The 15,641-nt window shown below is 37.2% G+C and overlaps 2 non-coding genes across 2 annotated transcripts; one reads left to right on the forward strand and one right to left on the reverse strand.

The window, feature by feature from the left end:
- Window positions 1-4,974: 4,974 nt before the first annotated feature.
- On the reverse strand, window positions 4,975-5,082 carry LOC131222048 (small nucleolar RNA R71). Its single transcript, XR_009159756.1, has one exon. It is a non-coding gene; the product is annotated as a small nucleolar RNA R71 (small nucleolar RNA).
- A 9,513-nt stretch (window positions 5,083-14,595) lies between these two features.
- On the forward strand, window positions 14,596-14,703 carry LOC131222106 (small nucleolar RNA R71). The gene has a single exon (XR_009159814.1). It is a non-coding gene; the product is annotated as a small nucleolar RNA R71 (small nucleolar RNA).
- The last annotated feature ends 938 nt before the right edge of the window (window positions 14,704-15,641 follow it).

The following is a 15,641-nucleotide window of genomic DNA, read 5'->3' on the forward strand; positions in this document are numbered from 1 at the left end:
TCCTTTTCCAGTGCATTCATCAAGGATCCCAGCTGATGTCACCACCCCATTTAACCCTCCATGCTAAAGTTGGAGTGTTCATGTGGCGAGCGGAGCGCAGTACACCACCCACCACATGGATGCTCTCCATTTTTTTACATGGGGGGCCCTTAGGGTGGTGCATTATCCACGTTTCTCCCAAATTTACATTATTGTAGTCCTAAATACTAATGGGACTGGGTATGGGCTTAAATTGGGCTTGGATTTGGGCTCACGGTTGGGCTTGTTCTTTGGCTAATTGGGTTGAATAAGTTTGACTGGGTTTGATTAGGTTGAGTGAGTCTTCTAATTTTCTTATTGGCCCCAGGGTGGGGTATTTATAAATGCCCCTCTTTAATAGCGGTTGCTTGCAACTGAGTGCCGAAGTGGGCACCCCACCCCCAATAGTCAATCATGGGTGTGGTCTGGAATCGTTGCATGTCTTAGTGTCTATGTCAGTTTATTGTGTTAGTGCATTTTTTTTTCACCTTGTTTATCAATCACGTGAGTCCATGTGTCATGAAGTCGATTGAGCCCTCGGAAGCTGAAGACCGAAGACACAAGTGGACATAAGCATTAAGGAGCAAAGAACAGGTAAATTAGGTACCTTGGTGACCATAACCTAGACTCATAACAACCCATTGAACCTCTAGACGTAATAGTGTAATAGGTAAACCTTGTTGATAATCCTTTAGGCTTAGGAGCCTAATTGAAACATGATTCAATATGTTATAAAGGTCCCAAGCTATTGGAAATCTAAATTGCTCAAACCAACGTTTTAGTGGTGTGCTCAAGCGAAGCTTGATCGATCGAATCGATTTACTAAACATGGTAAAAAAACGCCGAGGAAGCTCTAGCCTAAAATATGAATTAGTTCAAGCGCTCAAAGCAAAAACTCGATCAATTGAGGAATCATCGATTCCTCTTGAGCAATTAAGCTCGATCGATCGAATATGGCTAAAACAATCCAACGAGTTCTTTAGACTATTTTCAGCATAAATCGATCGATCGAAGGCTAGTCTCGATTGATCGAGCCTAGTCGTTAGATATTCATTGGAGCATTCTTGTTTTATATATATATATATATATATATATATTGAATTCGGATATTTGGGAAAATGATGAATTTTAATATTTTAGAGACCTTAGTGCATTTCAACCTTTACCAAACCTCTTAAGTTCTATCCCATTAAGATTCATGCTTTCTTCTTAGTGATTATTCACTCTAATGAGCATTCCATGCTCCTTTATTAGAAAATCATGATCTTAAGCATTCTCTAGAGTTTAAACACTAATTCTATTGGTAAATCATACTGGCTATCAACCTCTAGAGTATCCATCTAGTAGAATGCCCTAGGAATACAACTTCCCATTATTTGATCAATGGGATTGCTTTGGAGGATAGATAAATGGTGACGAATATTCAATGGGTTGATGATCATTTCATACTTAAAAGGACTGGTGAATGTGATCACGTCTTGTTCACATTGTCCTAACAGTTATGAAGCCTCTTCTTCTTATGTTCTTTAATCTTCTCCTGGAGTTCCTGATTCTTCATCTTGATATACTTCTTTTTCGAAAGAGAAGGAAGCGGGGTGTCTTGTCTGGGCGGGGGTCATAGATGATCAGTGCGAATGTTCACGGTCGACTTCCCTGCCTTTTCTGGGAGGTCTTTTAACATCTTCGACTATTATAGCATTGCAAATAGGCATAGATAAGGCGGATATATGATCTGAGAAGTGAAAAACCAGGAGTACAGGTTCTTTAAAGAAGGTCGATTGTCTCCTCATAATTTTTACTCTCTTACTAGAACGATCCCCTTGTGAAGCAATAGGAGCCGAAGACTCAAGGTTTTGCGAAGAAGTAAGGGGAACTGAGGGTTCAGACTGATGAGAAGAGGGTGTATCCTTTTAAAAAAGGTGATAAGTTTACTTAGTTCTGGCCATTATGGGTTTTTGGAGAAAATCCGGCAGAGTCTTGATACTTAGAAAAATCTGCAAAAGACAGGGATCTGTTGCGCGGGCAATAGGTTGCGTGCAGAAGGCCTTGTGTGTGAAGATTCGTTGCGGGGAAGCTGTTACAAGTGAAAGGGACTCGTTGTGTAGGAGGCGTGGCACACACAAGAAATTTGACCAAAAGAAATGTTAGAATAATTCAAGTTGAAGCAATGATGGGTATTTATAGGAAAAAGTGGACCCGAGGCCCGAATCATGGCTTCGCGGATCCAATATCGCAATGATTTGCATGTGGACCGCGCAACGAGTTTGGATATGTAAATTGTGGGGAAAATTTAATCTTCCATTTATTTTGAAGTAAAATCAAAAGAGGATCAATGGGGCATCTATTGGAGCATAAAAATCAGTACAGAAGAAGTCATGAAAGTAAGAAATCTAGACATAAGAGAGAAAGAAAGCAAGGGAAAAGTGATCTTTCGAAGTGAAGGAGATTTGTTGTGCGCGCGGAACATAATAATCGCGCGGGTACGAATGTGATCATTACACGGCGCGCAACAAGTGGGATCAGTGTCCACGAATGGGGTAAGCAGCACGCTGATCGAGGCCACATGTGTGCAATGCCTATAAATACCATTCATGAGTGCGGAGCTCTAAAGATCTTGAAGAAATCTGAGACTTCTCTTCTTCAAGTATTCCACGGAGAAGGAGAAGTGGAGGAAGGAGAAACCAAGGAAAACCCTACTACACTAGCTTGGCAACAAGGGTGTTGTGCGCATAAGCAGTGTTGAGTGTCAAATATTGTATATTTCCCCCTGATTATATCTTGGTTTTATGATCGTGATAATGCTTAATGTGTATATTTTATACATGTTTGTATCACGAGGTGAGTCTGAGAGCTTGGATTGAAAAGAATGTTAAAAGCATAAATTCGATGCTCAAGAATCACCAAGGTAAGGGATGGATATTAGGAGACCAAGAATGGAGAATTCACATGTCAAAGATCCAAGGAAACCAAGTACAAAGGATGAAGAAAGGACCGAAGAAGATTGCTTAATCCGCAACAGAAAACAAACAAGTTCGATCCGACTGAAATCGTACAAAACAATCCAGCAACCAAAGATGAAATTCAGGGCTCATTTGGTTCAATCAAAGGATAATTCGGTCCGACCGAAGGAAGGATTCGGTGCAACCGAAAGTGCACAAAAATCTCCAACACTGAAAGGACTTAATTCGGTCCGACCGAAACTTAAGTTTAGTTCGACCAAATCCAAGTTTGGTGTGACCGAAATTGGGCAACAATTGAAGAAAGAATCCATTTACAATTCGAATCTGACTTCGGTTCGACCGAAGTGTTACTCTGCTGCATTAATTTGAGGCGGTTTCAAAGTCAGTCTAAGAAAACCTTATAAATATGGGTTCTTTAAGGAGTTCTAAACACGAATTAGGATCCAAGGAGCATAGAAAAGGGTGGAGCAGCCTTCCATGAGTTTTTCTTCTTCTTCCTTAGTTTATTTTTCATGTTTTATTTAAGAGATTTGGTTTTAATCAAGTCGATGGTTAACTAAACCTCTTAGGTATTGCTAAGAGGTGAAGCTTGTAATGTGTTGGAATGTTTATCTTATTTTGATTCTTGTTTATGTTGAACATCATTGATTTCTAGTTTGAATTGTGGAATATTTTTATTTTTCTATGGTTTATTGTGACTTCAATTACAATAGATACTGTGATAGCTTTGAATATCTTCTTATCTATTTTAATACTGTTGAGATTAGTAAAATTCATGATTCACCATCGTCTCCTAGGCATGGTGGAGGTTGAATTCCCTTCCAATCATCGCAATAGTACTCCACATGTGACTTGTTTTAATGAGAAGTTCCGATTATGCTTCAACTGTTTTCTCTTCCAACTGGATAAAATAGGACTTCGATTCCAGTTGTGTTTTGAGTGAATTAAGTTAACATCCTGATAGCTATAAGTGGATCCTTGGCGCTCTAGTTTCATTTCCATTGATAGTTTATTCTCAATTATTCTCAACTATTCCATATTCCAACTTAGATCTTGATCTAGTTCTAGTTCTGATTATTTTTAGAATACGTACAAGTAAAGTCCTTGTGGATTCGACCTCGGTCTTACTAAGTTATTACTACATCATGACCCTACACTTGGGGTTGTGAACAAGTTTTTGGCGCCGTTGCTGGGGACTTCAGCTACATTTTTCTGAGATTAATTAGTATTGAAATTAGTTTAGGTTTAGGGTTTAGTTTTCGATGTTAGGATTTTTCTGAAATTGTTTTTGGAAACTAACATTGCTTTTGTTTTGTAGGATCCTAAGATAGCAACTCCAATCCGGTAACCTCTTTCCAATCATATCTTATCTCTCTAGATTTCCTATTTTCTTTAGATTTCTTTTCTTAGGTAATTAATTATTTATAATTTGAGGGCTTTAAGTGTTTCATGCCCAATTGGGTTTGTGATAACACTCTTCGTCTCTTGAGTGAAGAAGGATTAGTTGAAGGGTTTCATATCCATCACTGGATTAGACACCACCTAATATCCTCTGAGTTAATAGAAGAGATGACTGCAAATCAACCTCAATACCCAGTTGAGGAAGGCAGGATGAGAATGAGGTGCACCATGCACCCCCGCCTCATACTCTACGAGATTATTTATAACCAGCGGGGGTGAATACACCTTCCTGCATGATATTCCCATTGAACGCAAGAACCGTGGATATTAAATCGGGGGTAATTTAACTCCTTCCTAAGTTTCCTGGACTAGAATATGAAAGTCCATACTTGCATATGAAAGAGTTCGATGAGATAATATCTACATTACACTTTCCAAACGTGTCCGAGGATACATTTAGACTAAAATTATTCCCTTTCTCCTTGAAAGAAAAGGCTAAGTCGTGGCTGCATTCCTTAAGACTACGGTCCATTGGAACATGGGCTGAGATGACAATGGAGTTCCTTAAAAAGTTCTTCCCATATCATAAAAAGAATACCTTAAGGAAAACAATCATGAATTTCGCACAAAAAGAGGGTGAGACCTTCTTTCAATCTTGGGAGAGATATAAGGATCACATAAATTCATGTCCATAGCATGGCTATAAAACATGGCAGGTGACAAGTTTCTTTTATGATGGATTAACCTTGCCCATGCGCCAATTTTTGGAGATGATGTGTAATAGGGAATTCATGAATAAGGAAGCCGATGATGCGTAGGATTATTTTGATAAACTTGCTAAAAATGCACAATCATGGGATACCTCCCCAAGACCCACCACTTCTAAGCTTGCTCAACCAAGGAAAATAGGGGTTATTTATATTTTGAAGAAAGAAGATGACATAAATGCAAGAATGGCTAATCTCACAAGGAAAGTCGAGGCCATGGAACTTAAGAAGGCGGAACCTATCAAACCCAATAAGGCTGTGAAAATTATTTGTGGTATTTGTGCTTGCAACAAACATACAACTAAAAATTGTCCTACTATTTTTATTTTTTAAGAGATATTGAATGAGTGTTCACAACCTCGAGTGCAAGGTCGCGATGTAGTAATTACTCGTTAAGACCAAGGTCGAATCCACAGGGACTAAACTTGTACGTATTCTAAAAACAACTAGAACTAGAATAAGATCTAAATCTAAAATTTGAATAAATGAGAGTAATTGTGAAGGATTTATCAAATATAAAAGGGAAACTAGGGTGTCAAGGATCCACTTGTAGTTATCAAGATGCTACCTCACCTGATTCAAGAAACACAATTGGAATTGGAGTCCTATCATATCCAATTGGAAGATGAGATAATCAAATCTCTGAACTTTTCATAGATCTAGTCCACACATGGAGTATTGTGATGATTGGAAGGGATTCCATCATCCTATCCTTCCCAAGAGACGATGGTGAACAACAACATTTACCAATCTCATAATCTCAAAACAGGAAAAGAAAATATTCAAAGCCATCACAACATCTATTGTAATTTGAGTAACAATAAATCATAGAAAACTAAAAATATTCCTTTAATATCAAACTAGAAGTTAATGAGGTTCGACAAGAACAATAATCAAAGCAAGATAATCATCCCAATATGCTACAAGCTTCACCTCTTAGCCCTAGTTAAGAGGTTTAGGCAACCATAGACATGATTGAGACTAAAACCCTTAAAGAAAACATTAAAAATAAAAAAGGAAAGAAGAAAAACTCTTGGGAGACTGCTCCACCCTTTGTCTCTGCTCCTTGTAACCTAATTCATCACTAGAACTCCTTGAAAAACCCATATTTATAGGCTTGTCCGTCTAATTTTGGAAAATCGCTTCAAATTTATGCACTGTGCGTAAACTCTACATAACGCTTTCGATGTCATCAAACGTAAGTTGAATCTAGAAGTTGCACCTTTTCACACTGCGTAACGCCTTTCGCATAGCTAAACTTTTCATGTCATTAAACCTTCCTTCGATGTCATCGAACAGTCCCTCGCTGTCATCGAAGGGTGTTTGATCCATCGAGAATGTGTCCAGAGTATTCCAGTGAGTTGCTCCAAAAATCTGCAAAAAGCCCGATGTCATTGAACTTCCTTCGATATCATCGAACAAGTTTCGAGCAATAAAACAAGGCTTCGATGTCATCGAGAAATGCATCCAATTTGTCCAGCAAACAAACTTGATTTTCATGTAATTCTCGATGCCATTGAACTGTTTTCGATGTCATTAAACACTAGATTCGATGTCATCAAACTGTGGTCGATGTCATCGACAGTGAAGTTGGGTTTTCTGAATTTTTACACTTTGCACTTTCGACTTCCATTCTTCTCCACTTGATTTCCTTGAATATTGGGGTCTTGAAATCTTCAATCTTGGTCTCCTAAGATACATCCTTTGCCTTAGTGATTCTTAAGCATTAAATCCATGCTTTTAACATTCTTTTCAATTCAAGTTCTTAAACTCACTTCGCAATACAAACATGTATAAAATATACCCATTAAGCATTATCATGTTCATAAAACCAAGATATAAATAGGGGAAAATATGCAATATTTGACACTCAACAAACCCTCCAGCCAACATTTTTCTAGTCCCGAGCAAAACATGTGTGACATAATAATCAAATCTCAATGTTCAAATCACTTCTAGAAAACAATATTTTGTGTAAACAAGTATGAATGAGTATACCTCAAGAGGCGAGAGTGGAAATTTGAAAACCTAGAGCCAAATCATACGAGCAATCAATCAAATAGGTTCTTGATCAATCACTTTAAGAGCATAAGTTCATATATTAAGTTTGTGCTTAGTGAATTCCAACTTACTTTCTAAAAAAAAAAATACTATCCTTTCATAATGTTAGCCATGCTCATCACTTCAATACTAATCGAATAATCAAGTGTTAATTCCGAACTTATCCCATTTTCCTTCTTTTTTCAGTTTTTGATTTTATATGGACGGTCCTTTTTATTTATTGATTCTTTTCCAGTCTTTTCATTAGTCATGACCTTTTTGTCGATCTTACTGTGTGTTAACTGGTTCTTTTCATCTTTTTAAGGTGGATAAAATTCTCCAGACTTAATTCTCAACATCTATCAATGATTCACATGCTAAGAATCAGAAATTCTAGCACAACTCACAGAAGGCAAATTGAATGTGTCTTGTGATTTAGATCAACATGATATTCAAACTCCAACAATTCAAAAATTCAATCTCCATCTTATCAACACACTCAAAACATTCTTAAGCACACAAACTATCACTTTCCAAACATGTTTGTAATTTGAGAAATTGAAATTTTTTAAAAATTTTGCTCATAGACATAGAAAACACTTATTAGTTTACCTAATCCATACCCCAACCTACAACCTACATTGTCCTCAATGTATAAGATCTAAGCATCCAATACACATGAGATAACAAAAAGAAAGGAGAAGTAATGGAAAGGTAGTACCTGAAGAAGGAGAATTGTGGCTTTTCCAAAGTCCTCAACATGTAAATGGGTTAGCATGAAGACTAAACTTACTAAAAATAAACTATCCTAATCCTAAATTTTATGAAAGCAATAAACCTAACTACACCTCCATCAGACTAAGAGATCAATCTAGATACATAGGATCAATCAGAGGGATGGACATATCCTTTGAATCGAACTTCTCAACAAATGGCTTTAAACGATGTCCGTTCACTTTGAAAACATTGTCATTCGTCGGATTCTTTATCTCAACAACCCCATGAGGATATACATTAGTAACAATGAAAGGGCCGATTTAACGAGATCGAAGCTTACCCGAAAAAAGATGTAACCGAGAATTGTACAAAAGGACTTTTTGACTGGTTATGAATAATTTTCGAAGGATTTTCCTGTCATGAAACACTTTTATACTGTCCTTGTAAATTTTTGAGTTCTCATAAGCGTCGTTTTGAATTTCCTCAAGTTCATTTAGTTGAAGTTTGCACAGTGAGCCAATATTGTCTAAGTTAAAGTTCAGATTTTTAATAGCCCAGTAGGCTCTATGCTCCAGCTCTACAGGCAAGTAGCAAGCTTTCCCATAGATGAGTCTAAATGAAGACATTCCAATGGGGATCTTAAAAGCCATACAGTAAGCCCATGAAGCATTGGTCAAGTGGATTGACTAATTCTTATGGTCAGGGTTAACCGTTTTCTCTAGAATTTGTTTAATTTCCTTATTGAAAATCTTAGCTTGCCTGCTTGTTTATGGGTGGTATGGAGTGCTCACCTTATAAGAGATATCATATTTCTTAATTAAGTTCTCAAATAGCCTATTACAAAAGTGTAAACCTTCATCAATAATGATGGCCCAAGGCGTTCCAAATCGGGAAAGGATATTTTTTTAAACGAATTGAATGACCGTTCGATGATCATTATTCTGGCATGGGATCGCTTCAACCCACTTAGTGACATAGTCTACCATCAATAGAATGTAACTGTTTCCAAAGGATTAGGAAAATGGCCCCATGAAATCGATGCCTCGGCAATCAAATGCTTCAATAATAAAAATTGGGTTTAGTAGCATTATATTTCGATGGGACAATCCTCTCAATTTCTAACAACGGTCACAAGCTATACAAAACTCATGAGTATCTCTGAATATAGATGGCCAGTAAAAGCCACACTGTAGAATTTTGGCCATGGTCTTTTTAGCAGAAAAGTGAAACCACAGGCCTAAGAGTGACAAAATGAGATAACACTCTGGTGTTCATTGTCTGGCACACATCTACTTAGAATTTGGTATGAAAAATATTTAAATAGATAAGGATCATCCTAGAAAAAACTTTCGTACCTCAGCAAAGAATTTTCTTATCTTGCACATCCAATATGTTGGTGTGAAACCTATGGCAAGATAATTTGCAAAGTTAGCAAACCAAGGTAATTGGGAAATTTTAAACAATTGTTCGTCAGAGAACATATCGTTTATTGGTGTCGGCTCAAGGGAATTAGGTAAGTCAAGTCTGGAGAGATGGTCAGCGACTGCATTCTATACTCACTTTTTGTATCATATTTTCATATCAAATTCTTAGAGTAGAAGGTACTTCTTAGAAAGAAGGTACTTCAGTGCCGCATGATCAATGCAAATGATGATCTTGGCCTGATCAAGTGGAACCTAAATTTGTCCAAAGCGAACACTATGACTAAGAGTTCTTTCTCTATAGTAGAGTAGTTCACTTGTGCAGAATTTAAAGTTTTACTTGCATAGTGAATCACATAGGTCTTCTTTTCTTTTCTTTGGCCTAACACCACCCCAAGAGCATAGTTAGATGCGTTGCACATAATCTCAAAAGGTATGCTCCAGTTGGGTGGCTGCATGATAGGTGCGATAGTCAACATGCCCTTAAGCTGAGTGAAACCTTCTTGGCATTGTTTAGTTCACTCATATGGTACATCCTTTTAAAATAGATTGCATAAATGACAAGAGAGATGACTAAAGTCCTTTATAAATCGTCTATAGAATCCGGCGTGTCCTAAGAAGGATCATACGTTACGTATGCTCTTGGGTGGAGGTAGGTTAAAGATAAAATCAATTTTTACCTTGCTTACTATTAATGGTCAAATATTGCATATTATTCCCTATTTATATCCTGATTTTATGAACATGATAGTGTTTAATGTCCTATTTTACTCATGTTTGTGTTGCAAGGTGAATTTAAGAGCTTGGATTAAAAATAGTGTTAAAAGCATGGATTTAACACTCAAGAATCACCAAAGCAAAGGATGGACCTTAAAAGACCAAAAATGAAGAATTCACATGCCAAAGATCCAAGGAAATCAAGTGATTCTCGACTAGTCTAAGCCCTTCTTTGACCAGTCTAAGCTCTGGCTCGAATAGTCGAAGAAACTTTGACTCAAACTCCAGCAATAAAATCCTCTAAATTACCATTATCCTCGACTAGTCGAAGGTTTTCTTCGACTAGTCTAAGGTTACACAGATTTTGTGCGAACTGCGTAAATGTGAGGCAGTTTCAGGATTTTTCCAAGTCGATTCGCAAGGAGACGTTCTAAAACTATAAATAGGAGTCCCTAGTATGTTCTTAGGTATCTTTTAGGGTTTGAGGAGTGGAGAAAAAGGGTTGAGCCGCCATCCAGGAGTTTTTCTTCTTCTCCTTAGTTGGTCTTTTTGTTTTGTTAAGGGTTCTTAGTTCAATCATGTTTATGATTGGCTAAACCTCTTACCTAAGGCTAAGAGGTGAAGCTTGTAGTGTGATTGGGATGTTTTCTTTGTTTTGATTCATGTTATGTTAAACTCTCTTAGATTCTAGGTCATTATTAAGAAATATTTTTAGTGTTTAATGGTTTGTTGTGACTCAAATTACAATAGATATGCAATTGCTTGGAATATCTTCTTTTCCTGATTTGAGATTGTGTAATTAGTAAGGCCCGTTGTTCGCCATCGTCCCATGGGCATGGTAGGGTGACGAAATCCTTCCTAATCTTCACAATCCTCCTATGATCGGTTGTGGGATTAGTATATCCTTTTGTTTGCCATCATCCCATGGGCATAGTTTGGTGATGGAATCCCTTCCAATCCTCACAACTCTCATCTACTGAGATTAGATCCATGAGAAGTTCAGAGATTCAATTATCACTCTTTTCCAATTGGATAGGGTAGGACTCTAATTCCAGTTGGATTTCCTGAATCAAGCAAGGTAAATCCCTGATCTCTATAAGTGGATCCTTGGAAACCCTAGTTCCCACCTTTAAATTCTTAGTTTTAATCACTTTAATTACAATTACTCTTTCAATTAATTCCAAAATTAGATTTACATCTTCTTCTAGTTCTACTTTTAGTTAATTTCAGAAATGTACAAGATCAATCCCTATGGATTTGACCTCAATCTTACCGAGATTATTGCTACATCACGACCCTACACTTGGAGTTGTGAATAAGTTTTTGTGTGGATTAGGCAAGATAATCAGTATTTTCTTAGTCTTTGAGCAATATTTGTGGAAATTTTTTAAAAATTTCTGTAAATTTAAGTGATTTTGAAATTAATCCATGAATTAGAATTATAAGATACTTAATGTTGATGATTTATGACTTTTAGATTTAGTTACTTGTTAGATTTCAAAATAAGTTCAAATTATTAATCCATGATTAAAAGTTTTAAACATTGATTGAGTCATGATTTCACATGTCACATCTAGCTTACACATTCGGGTTTTAGTTTGATATTGAAGTGATAACTTTATGATTATTAAGCATGGAAGGAACCAACCTAGGAAATTTGTCCATTATGTTCAATCAGAAGAATTGAAAAGAAAGAAAAAGAAAATACCCAGCTAAAAAACAGTTGTCGTCGAAAAGGGCTACCTATTGAAGATCATTGAAAAGATTGAACATAGCATGAAAGCCATCGATGGAAAAATCAAAACCTACCTCAATTCCCTTGAATAAAATTATGTGTCCAAGAACTATTCCCTTAGAAATCATAAAATGATACTTCTCCCAATTTAGAACTAAGTTCTTCTCCTTACATCGCTTCAGCACATTATTTAGATTTTCCAAACACTTGCAGAAGGATGGACCAAAAATAGAGAAGTCATCCATGAAGACCTCTAAATATTGCCCTACCATGTCAAAAAATATACTCAACATGCATCACTGAAAGGTGGTGGGGGCATTACACAGTCCAAATGCATTATTTGGTAAGCAAAGATGCCATAGGAGCATGTGAATGTTGTCTTTTCCTGATCTTCAAGGGCTATCTCTATCTAATTGTAGCCCGAAAATCCATCAAGGAAGCAATAGTAAGAGTGACCAACTAGCCTTTCTAAAATTTGATCAATAAAGGGCAAAGAAAAGTGATCCTTCCATGTGATAGTATTCAATTTTCTGTAGTCAATACACATTCTCCAACTAGTAGTGACTCTAGTTAGCACGAGTTCATTGTTGGCATTGGCTACGATGGTGATTCCAGACTTCTTAGGAACCACCTGAGTTGGACTAACCCATTGATTGTTAAATATAGGGTAAATGATACCCACATCCAATACCTTAAGTACCTCACCTTTAACCACTTCCTTCATATTTGGATTTAATAGACATTGTGGTTGTCGGGAGGTTTTTGCATTATTCTCAAGTTTAATGCGGTGAGTACAAATCAAAGGATCAATTCCCTTGAGGTCCGCAATCGACCATTCAATGGCTCCTTTATGCTTAATGAGAGTAGAAATAAGCATACTCTCTTATTCTTTCTCCAGGTGGGAAGAAATCACCACCGGGTATGTCTCATCATAACCTAAGTAGATATATTTAAGATCAGCAAGCAAAGGTTTTAGGTCAAGCTTCGGTTCTTTGAGACTAAACAGTAGATGCACTACATCAGTTTAGGGCAATTTCTCAAATTATGGCCTCCACCGGCTAATTTCAAGTACCGACGTATCATCAAGTAAGGCATTCATCTCCCTAATCATGTCATCATCTAAATCAAGGGAGTGGGCTAAGCACATCTCTAGAGAGTCAAAGTATAGATTCAAGAGTACTCTATCTTCCATAAAAGAATCTATCAAGTTAATGTCGTGGATATCATCAACATCCTATAACTGTTTACTCATGTTGAAAAAGATATTAAGCTCCAATGTCATATTCCCAAAAGACAAATTCATAACTCCATTCCTACAATTAATAATGGCATTGGATGTAGCAAGGAATGGGTGACCAAGGATGACAGGGATCTGAGTACTCAAATCTGCGATGGGATGAGTATCCAGGACAATAAAATCTACTGGATAGTATAATTTGTCAACTTGAACCAACACATCTTCCATCATCCCTCTCAGCACATGAACTGAACGATCAACAAGTTGTAATGTGGTCCGGGTGGGTTTTAATTCACATAAACCGAATTGTTCATATACCAAGAAAGGAATCAAATTAACACTAACTCCCAAGTCAAGAAGTGCATGCTCAATCTGGTGATTCCCAGTTATACAAGTGATAATTAGGCTACCAGGATCTTTATATTTTTGTGGCACATCTTTCTTGAGGATGACACTCACCTTTTCTATCAGAAAAAATTTCTTTTGAATACTCTGCCGTATTTTGGTTGTACATAAATCTTTCAGAAATTTGGCATAAGAGGTGATTTGTTTCACAGCGTCCAACAGAGGGATGTTAACTTTCACTTGTTTTAACACCTCTAGAATATCCTGTGAGTTAGCTAGAGGTTTTGGTGCAATCAACCACTGGGGGAATGATGCAATCGACTTACTCACTTTTTTCTGTCCTTCCTCATGTAGGGCATTGCTAGGTCTATCATTCTTAGTTTCTTCCAGGTCGTTAGGCTTTTCAGCCCTCACCGGAATAATTTTGTCAATAATCTTCCCACTCATAAGAGTGGTGATAGACTTAGCCTGCTCCATTTAATTTGAAGAGCTTCGGTCTTTTCTTTCATATTGCGGTTTAGGGTTGGGGAGAGGTTGAGCCGGAAGGATCCCTTTCTCCTCAATCAATTTGTTCGTCTCAAGCCCTTATTTGACCTTTGTAAGATCTTGAAAGGCTTATAGCATACCTTGATTGAAAAGCTCTTGATTTTGCATATGTTTTAAGACCGAATCCTCTTGAGGTTTCCTTTGATTCAGAAATTAGTTAAGGATCCCTTGAGGAGTAGCCATTTGTCCATTCCTCCAATTAAAATTTGGATGGTTCCTCCAACTTGAGTTATATGTATTTGAGGTGGGTCCACTGAAAGGTCTTTGGTAGTTGTTTACAACATTTGATTGCTCATCCAATCTTTAAAAAGCAGAAATTGTTGGGCAATTATCAATTATATGTATGTTACAAGCACAAATACCATAAACAACTTTCGCGGCCTTGTTAGGTTATGCCTTCTTAAGTTCCATGGCCTCGACTTTTCTTGTGAGTTTGGCCACTCTTACATTTATAACATCTTCCTCTTTCAAAACATAAATTACTCCACTTTCTTTTGATTGAGTAAGCTTAGAAGTGGTGGTTCCTGAGGAGGTATCACATGATTACGTGTTTTCAACAGGTTTATTAAAATAATCCCACGCATCATCGGCTTCCTTGTTCATGAATTCCCCCTTACACATTATCTCCACAAATTGGCACATGGGTGAGGTCAATCCTTCATAGAAGAAGCTTGTTATATGCCATGTTTCGTAGCCATGTTGTAGACATGAATTTATGAGATCCTTAAATCGCTCCCAACATTGGAAGAAGGTCTCATCCTCTTTTTACACAAAATTCATGATTACTTTCCTTAAGGTATTCATTTTATGATATGGGAAGAAATTTTTATAGAACTCTGTTGTCATTTCATCCCATGTGCCAATGGACCATGGTCTTAAGGAATATAACCATGACTTAGCCTTTTCTTTCAAGGAGAACGGGAATAATTTTAGTCTTATTGTGTCCTCAGACACATTTGGGAAGTGTAATGTAGATATTATCTCATCAAACTCTTTCACATGCAAATATGGACTTTCAGACTCCAGTCCATGAAACTTAGGGAGGAGGTGAATTACCCTGGTTTAATATCCACAATCCTACATTCAATGAGAATATCATGCAGGAAGGTGTACTCACCCCCGTCGGTTATAAATAATCTCATAAAGTACGAGGCAGGGGTGCATGATGTAACTCATTCTCATCCTGGGCCTCCTCAACTGGGTAAGGTCAATTTGCAACCATCACTTCTATTAACTGAGAGGATCTCAAGTTGTGTCTAATCCGTTGATGGATAGGCAACCCTTCGACTAATCCTCCTTCACTCAAGAGACGTCGAGTGTTGGCATGAACCCACTTGGGCATGAAACGCTTGCAGCCCTCAAGTAACTAAACAACTAGTTCTAATAAAAAGAAAATGATAGAAAATAAGAAATCTAAAAAGATAAGAGAGAATTGGAGAGAAGTTACTCAATTAGGATTGCTATGTTAGGATTCCACAAAACAGAAGACAAAATTAGTTTCTAAAATCAAATTTAGAAAATCCTAACCTAAAAACTTAACCATAATCCTAAACTAATTTCATTACTAATTAATTTCAGAAAAATGTAGCCGTAGTCCCAGGCAACGATGCCAAAAACTTGTTCACAACCCCAAGTGCAGGGTCGCGATGTAGTAATAACTTGGTGAGGTCGAGGTCGAATCCACAGGGACTAAACTTGTACATATTTTGAAAACAACTAGAACTAGAACTAGAATAA

Source organism: Magnolia sinica, chromosome 12 (genome assembly GCF_029962835.1).
Source record: "Magnolia sinica isolate HGM2019 chromosome 12, MsV1, whole genome shotgun sequence".
Classification (NCBI taxonomy): Eukaryota; Viridiplantae; Streptophyta; class Magnoliopsida; order Magnoliales; family Magnoliaceae; genus Magnolia; species Magnolia sinica.